At 35.2% G+C, this 8,261-nt stretch overlaps 3 non-coding genes across 3 annotated transcripts; all 3 read right to left on the reverse strand.

Moving 5' to 3' along the window:
* Window positions 1-3,865: 3,865 nt before the first annotated feature.
* Window positions 3,866-3,937, reverse strand: TRNAE-UUC (transfer RNA glutamic acid (anticodon UUC)). The gene has a single exon. It is a non-coding gene; the product is annotated as a tRNA-Glu (tRNA).
* Window positions 3,938-7,811: 3,874 nt separating this feature from the next.
* Window positions 7,812-7,883, reverse strand: TRNAE-CUC (transfer RNA glutamic acid (anticodon CUC)). The gene has a single exon. It is a non-coding gene; the product is annotated as a tRNA-Glu (tRNA).
* A 306-nt stretch (window positions 7,884-8,189) lies between these two features.
* On the reverse strand, window positions 8,190-8,261 carry TRNAE-UUC (transfer RNA glutamic acid (anticodon UUC)). The gene has a single exon. It is a non-coding gene; the product is annotated as a tRNA-Glu (tRNA).

Consider the following 8,261-nt stretch of genomic DNA (forward strand, 5'->3'; position numbering starts at 1 on the left):
TGTATGTTTTATGTTACTTAATTTACTTTTTGTCTCCTTCTAAAAAAAAAAAAAACAGGAGAGCGCGCAAGAAACCATATTTATTTGACGGGTGTAGACAACAAAAGTATGGGAAACACTGTCCCATCTATCGGCCAGTGAAATCATGACTTGCTTACTAGAGTTAAAATCATTATTACACATTAGAAATTACATTGCCCAATAAAACTGATACATTTTTGTTATTATCCAATCTATAATATTTTGATTCAAATACTGTATCGTTTATAAAACTCAAAGCGGATTAATGATAGCAAGATATCATTCAATTAACACAAAAAGTGCGAGTAAATCGTATGTCAAGTGAATTGGGATCTACTGGGAGAGGGTATACATCAGGACCACGTAATGGAGGAGAAGGTGACATTCTTAAGAAATGTCATCAACAGTTCTGTTATTCTAAATCCCACGAGCCCAATTATCTCCAGTCATACAATACTGAATATGACAAAAGAGATTCAAGCTTCTCACCCACATTCCACTTCTTGTGCTTACAAGAGCATATTAAATTATGCAAGTTCTAAGGGTTCCACACTGAACATCAGATGAATGGGAACAAGTATGCCAAATATTTGATATGCTCAGCTGATTGTTGTGCTTCTTGATGACGAGAAACCCACTCGAAATAAAAATGTATCTTCAGGTTAAGATGACCTAGGAAGGTCGAAACGTTGTTCTCTCCTTATCAATAAAAGTGTTAATATACATACTACCCATTTTGAAATACGTGATTGTTTTAATACTTCAAGCACGAACCCATAATTACTGAATATGGTATTGCAATCGATGCTGGAGCCCATTTGCAGCAAGTCTCCTGGACAGAGAGAGTTAAAACCCATCTCGCACCAGATGAAAGACGTTCACACAAATGCTATACCAATTGTAACACAACAGATATTATTGATTTTGGAGAAAATACATACAGATAAAAGTAATCAGTTGGAACGATAGTTTGGACAGGTCTTATAAACCTAGTGTTTGGCCATTACTTTAACCTGATTTCAGAGATCAAACCTCAGTGAGGTGATTTATCTTCCAGGATTGTAATTTTATCGTCAAGCATCAGCTAAATATGAAGTTATGAGCTTGCAACTGATTGATATGGAAGCATTATACTATACTGTACATAATCAGTAACCACCTTATACGAGTGAAAGCACTGTTTGGAAGAATCTGGACAACAACTCGCAAAATGCTTTCTTTTAATTGGTTTTAGCTTTTTTTCCTACACATTCGAATATGGATCCAAAGATACTAGGAAAATTAGTAAACAATTTTGGTACAAAGAGTCCTAGTGATAAAGAAGACATCATCAAAATGGAAGACCGATGTCACCTCTTAGCTTGACAGAAAGAACAAAGTAGTGCGTTCAAAATTTCAGCGTAAACGAATGTGAGTGTGTGTGTATTTTCTTATAGGAAAGCCGCATCCGGCTATCTGATGAGTCTACCGAGGGAATCGATAACTTAATGTGACAGGACAACTTGTTTAACGCTTGACTTTATTTGCAGAAGTTTTCTACTGGCCAAGTTTATTATTTTGAAGTAAATTTGGAACCAGGAACTCAAGCGGATTTAATGACTTAAATAAAATGCATAAGGCAATTGAAAGACTTGTAAATTTCTCCAGTCATATATTTTCAACTCTAGGCCTAACTAGATTTTAAAATCCCGGATTGAATTCCAACTAAATAACCATCATTAAATAATGTGAAAATGTGCAATAAAAGGTGTAGAGGAAAAGAAACATTTTAAAAGATTAATGGACGTATGATGCCTTATTGAAATCTCATTTAGAGAAATCGAGTGTTTGTTTGTGCCCTGTCAAATAGAATCCAGAATGACTTCATTAATTGTGTATGGGAAGTATTGATGAAGAAAATTAAAAGCAAAATAAGTAATTCTTTGTTTGTGGCTGTTACCTCAAATGAAGCTACTGATGCAAGAACCATTTTATAGCTTTCTAGTGTTGTGCGATATGTGACTAAAGGTAGTGAAATTTGCAATAGGTTTTGGGGGTTTACAAATGTTAATGCACAACGAACATCAGTAGGTACATACAAGATAATGTTAAATTAAGTCGATGAATTAAATATTGGGTCAAAAGTTTTTGCACAAACCTATAATGGGGTAAGCGTGATGTCCATTGAGCTGAATGAGCACGTAGATTGAATTTATTGTTATAATATGTGACGAAGATTGAGGAGTGTTACAGATTCTTTCAAAACTTAAATCGTTCTCTTTATTTCTTTATGAAATCAGCAAAACATGAGCACCCTTTAGATATCGAAGCAAAGAAAAGATTCCCGAAAGTGGTCGCTATTTGTTGGAATTATAATTACTGACTTGTTGAAACTTTCGTGGTATACAAGGAAGTCGTTGACTTATTTCAAAATATTGTTGATAATTTTGGGAAGTGGAATACTAAAAGCTTTATCTGTACAAAAGCACTTTCATTGGATCTCAGATATTTTGAGTTCAATTTCTTGTTGAATATATTTTGCGGTATTTTCTTCATATACAAATTTATAGCTGATGTCTTACAGAATAGAATATTTGATACATCCCGTGCTGTATGAATAAAGCAGATTAAATGGCGACAACAACAACAACAAAAAAAGTCAGAAGATTTCAATAAATTTTGGACAGCAGCCAATGGATTATACTCCACCCCCACTAAGTGAATAAGAAATGATTCGGAGAAGACATTAAAGAACATACATAAAGTTATTTTATGAAATTTTGAATGCAGTTTATAATAAAATTGAAATTTGATTTCAAAGCTTGAAAAGCATTGCATTCCTTGAGCATTTTGACACTAAGAAACGGGAAGAGGTGAAAAAACAGTTCCTGAATTAGTACTAATATCATTGCAAGATGATAATGGAAAATGCTTTGAAAAGTGACGCTGATTTACAAGGAAAACAAACGAATGAATTACTTTATTGTTTGCGAAATGCCAGGTTAGATGCATTTCTGGAACAACTTACAAAGTTGTACAGTTAGCTTTGATTCTTACAGTCGCCAGTGTCTTAGTTGAGTATTATTTCTCTCATTTAAAAGAATACAAAGCCCCACTAGAAATGCACAACAACGAGAAAGATTTGCAAGTTTAGTGTTAATTGTGATAGAAAAAAGCTTCTTAAGAAAATAAAGACTGATGGTTTTTATGAAGATGTAATAATTTATTCAATCAAAAGGTAAGGAGGGTGGAATTAAGATGTAGATAAAGTAAATATATCTTGTTTTTATTTTTAATTGGACTACAAGTTAATAATTTTATCTTTATTAGCCGTCGTGCAATTTATTTTCAATTTTATAATTTACCTTTTATGCTTTCAATTTCCCATCAGGACAAATCACCAAACGTCCCTGAAACTTGTCCCAAAAGTTGTGTTGAGTGTTAGGAGATGAATGATAGCATAAAATAATGAAAATAGTGTTTATTAACATGTAGTTGTGTTTGAAAGGATTATGTGAATCTAGGCAAGGCTCTTACAAATTGATGTTGATTAGTTTTGAATTTCGTACAAAACTAAACGAAGGCAATCTGTTTGTTTTTTTGAATTTCGCACAAAGCTACTCGAGGGCTATCTGTGCTAGACGTCCCTAATTAAGCAGTGTAAGACTAGAGGAAAGGCAGCTAGTCATCATCACCCACCGCCAACTCTTGGGCTACTCTTTTACCAACAAATAGTGGGATTGATCGTCACACTATAATGCCCCACGGCTGAAAGGTCGAGCATGTTTGGCGCGCTATCCCGCGACCCTCATGTCAGGAGTCGAACGCCTCAACACGCTTGGCTATGCCGGACCAAAATGATAACTTCCCATGCCGGGAATCGAACCCGGGCCTCCTGGGTGAAAGCCAGGTATCCTAGCCACTAGACCACATGGGATATATGTTTTATGTTACTTAATTTACTTTTTGTCTCCTTAAAAAAAAAAAAAAAGCAGGGAGGCGCGCAAGAAACCATATTTATTTGAGTGGTGTAGACGACAAAAGTATGGGAAACAATGTTCCAACTATCGGCCAATGAAATCATGACTTTCTTACTAGAGTTAAAATCATTATTACACATTAGAAATTACATTGCCTAATAAAACTGATACATTTTGTTATTATCCAATCTATAATATTTTGATTCAAATACTGTATCGTTTATAAAACTCAAAGCGGATTAATGATAGCAAGATATCATTCAATTAACACAAAAGTGCGAGTAAATCGTATGTCAAGTGAATTGGGATCTACTGGGAGAGGGTATACATCAGGACCACGTAATGGAGGAGAAGGTGACATTCTTAAGAAATGTCATCAACAGTTCTGTTATTCTAAATCCCACGAGCCCAATTATCTCCAGTCATACAATACTGAATTTGACAAAAGAGATTCAAGCTTCTCACCCACATTCCACTTCTTGTGCTTACAAGAGCATATTAAATTATGCAAGTTCTAAGGGTTCCACACTGAACATCAGATGAATGGGAACAAGTATGCCAAATATTTGATATGCTCAGCTGATTGTTGTGCTTCTTGATGACGAGAAACCCACTCGAAATAAAAATGTATCTTCAGGTTAAGATGACCTAGGAAGGTCGAAACGTTGTTCTCTCCTTATCAATAAAAGTGTTAATATACATACTACCCATTTTGAAATACGTAATTGTTTTAATACTTCAAGCACGAACCCATAATTACTGAATATGGTATTGCAATCGATGCTGGAGCCCATTTGCAGCAAGTCTCCTGGACAGAGAGAAGTTAAAACCCATCTCGCACCAGATGAAAGACGTTCACACAAAATGCTATACCAATTGTAACACAACAGATATTATTGATTTTAGAGAAAATACATACAGATAAAAGTAATCAGTTGGAACGATTGTTTGGACAGGTCTTATAAACCTAGTGTTTGGCCATTACTTTAACCTGATTTCAGAGATCAAACCTCAGTGAGGTGATTTATCTTCCAGGATTGTAATTTTATCGTCAAGCATCAGCTAAATATGAAGTTATGAGCTTGCAACTGATTGATATGGAAGCATTATACTATACTGTACATAATCAGTAACCACCTTATACGAATGAAAGCACTGTTTGGAAGAATCTGGACAACAACTCGCAAAATGCTTTCTTTTTAATTGGTTTTAGCTTTTTTTCCTACACATTCGAATATGCATGCAAAAGATACTAGGAAAAATTAGTAAACAATTTTGGTACGAAGAGTCCTAGTGATAAAGAAGACATCATCAAAAATGGAAGACCGATGTCACCTCTTAGCTTGACAGAAAAAACAAAGTAGTGCGTTCAAAATTTCAGCGTAAACGAATGTGAGTGTGTGTGTATTTTCTTATAGGAAAGCCGTCCGGCTATCTGATGAGTCTACCGAGGGGAATCGATAACTTAATGGGACAGGACAACTTGTTTAACGCTTGACTTTCTTTGCAGAAGTTTTTCTACTGGCCAAGTTTATTATTTTGATGTAAATTTGGAACCAGGAACTCAAGCGGATGTAATGACTTAAATAAAATGCATAAGGCAATTAAAAGATTTGTAAATTTCTCCAGTCATATATTTTCAACTCTAGGCCTAACTAGATTTTTAAAATCCCGGATTGAATTCCAACTAAATAACCATCATTAAATAATGTGAAAATGTGCAATAAAAAGGTGTAGATGAAAAGAAGCATTTTAAAAAAAGATTAATAGACGTATGATGCCTTATTGAAATCTCATTTAGAGAAATCGAGTGTTTTTTGTGCCCTGTCAAATAGAATCCAGAATGACTTCATTAATTATGTATGGGAAGTATTGATGACGAAATTTAAAAGCAAAATAAGTAATTCTTTGTTTGTGGCTGTTACCTCAAATGAAGCTACTGATGCAAGAACCATTTTATAGCTTTCTAGTGTTGTGCGATATGTGACTAAAGGTAGTGAAATTTGCAATAGGTTTTTGGGGGTTTACAAATGTTAATGCACAACGAACAGCAGTAGGTACATACAAGAAAATATTAAATTAAGTCGATGAATTAAATATTGGGTCAAAAGATTTTGCCCAAACCTATAATGGGGTAAGCGTGATGAATTGAGCTGAATGAGCACGTAGATTGAATTTAGTGTTAGAATCTGTGACGAAGATTAAGGTATGTTACAGATTCTTTCAAAACTTAAATCGTTCTATTTATTTCTTTATGTAATCAGCAAAACATGTGCACCCTTTAGATATCTAAGCAAAGAAAAGGTTCCCGAAAGTGGTCCCTATTTGTTGGAATTATAATTACTGCCATGTTGAAACTGTTTTGGAATACAAGGAAGTGGTTGACTTATTTCAAAATATTGTTGATAATTTTGGCAAGTAAAATACTAAAACCTTTATCTGTTGAAAAGCACATTCAATGGATGTCAGATATTTTGAGTTCAATTTCTTGTTGAATATATTTTCGGGTATTTTCTTCATATACAAATTTATAGCAGATGTCTTACAGAATAGAATATTTGACACATCCCGTGCTGTATGAATAAAGCAGATTAAATATCGACAACAACAAAAAAAGTCAGAAGATTTCAATAAATTTTGGACAGCAGCCAATGGATTATACACCACCCCCTCTAAGTGAATAAGAAATGATATCGGAGAAGACATTAAATTACATACATAAAGTTATTTTATGAAATTTTGAATGCAGTTTATAATAAATTTGAAATTTGATTTCAAACCTTGAAAAGCATTGCATTCCTTGAGCTTTTTGAAAACATTTTTTGAATTAGTACTAATATCATTGCAAGATGATAATGGAAAATGCTTTGAAAAGTGACGCTGATTTACAAGGAAAACAAACGAATGAATTACTTTATTGTTTGCGAAATGCGAGGTAACATGCATTTCTGGAACAACTAACAAAGTTGTATCAGTTAGCTTTGATTCTTACAGTCGCCGGTGTCTTAGTTGAGTGTTATTTCTCTCATTTAAAAAGAATACAAAGCCCCACTAGAAATGCACAACAACGAGAAAGATTTGCAAGTTCAGTGTTAATTGTGATAGAGAAAAAAGCTATTTAAGAAAATAAAGACTGATGGTTTTTTATGAAGATGTAACAATTTATTCAATCAAAAGATAAGGAGTGTGGAATTAAGATGTAGATAAAGTAAATATATCTTGTTTTTATTTTTAATTGGACTACAAGTTAATAATTTTATCTTTATTAGCCGTCGTGCAATTTATTTTTCAATTTTATAATTTACCTTTTATGCTTTCAATTTCCCATCAGGACAAATCACCAAACGTCCCTGAAACTCATTCTCTTGAAACTTGTCCCAAAAGTTGTGTTGAGTGTTAGGAGATGAATGATAGCATAAAATAATGAAAATAGTGTTTATTAACATGTAGTTGTGTTTGAAAGGATTATGTGAATATAGGCAAGGCTCTTACAAATTGATGTTGATTAGTTTTGAATTTCGTACAAAACTAAACGAAGGCAATCTGTTTGTTTTTTGAATTTCGCACAAAGCTATTCGAGGGCTGTCTGTGCTAGACGTCCCTAATTTAACAGTGTAAGACTAGAGGAAAGGCAGCTAGTCATTACCACCCACCGCCAACTCTTGGGCTACTCTTTTACCAACAAATAGTAGGATTGATCGTCACACTATAATGGCCCCACGGCTGAAAGGGCGAGCATGTTTTGGCGCGACGGGATGCTATCCGCGACCCTCATGTCAGGAGTCGCACGCTTCCTCAACACGCTTAATTATGCCGGACCAAAATGACAACTTCCCATGCCGGGAATCGAACCCGGGCCTCCTGGGTGAGAGCCAGGTATCCTAGCCACTAGACCACATGGGATATATGTTATATGTTACTTAATTTACATGGACATAGGCAATCTGTTTGTTTTTTGAATTTCGCACAAAGCTACTCGTGGACTATTTGTGCTAGCCGTCTTTAATTTAGCAGTGTAAGACTAGAGGGAGGGAGCTAGTCATCACCACCCACCGCCAACTCTTGGGCTACTCTTTTACCAACGAAAAGTGGGATCGACCGTCACATTATAACGCGCCGACGGCTTTGATGGCGAGCATGGTTGGCGCGACTCGGGCGCGATCTCGCGACCCTCCGCGACGCTTGGCTATGCCGGACCAAAATGATAAGTTCCCATGCCGGGAATCGAACCCGGGCCTCCTGGGTGAAAGCCAGGTATCCTAGCCACTAGACCACATGGGA

The sequence above is a fragment of the Tachypleus tridentatus genome, chromosome 5, assembly GCF_004210375.1.
Source record: "Tachypleus tridentatus isolate NWPU-2018 chromosome 5, ASM421037v1, whole genome shotgun sequence".
In the NCBI taxonomy this organism is placed as follows: domain Eukaryota; kingdom Metazoa; phylum Arthropoda; class Merostomata; order Xiphosura; family Limulidae; genus Tachypleus; species Tachypleus tridentatus.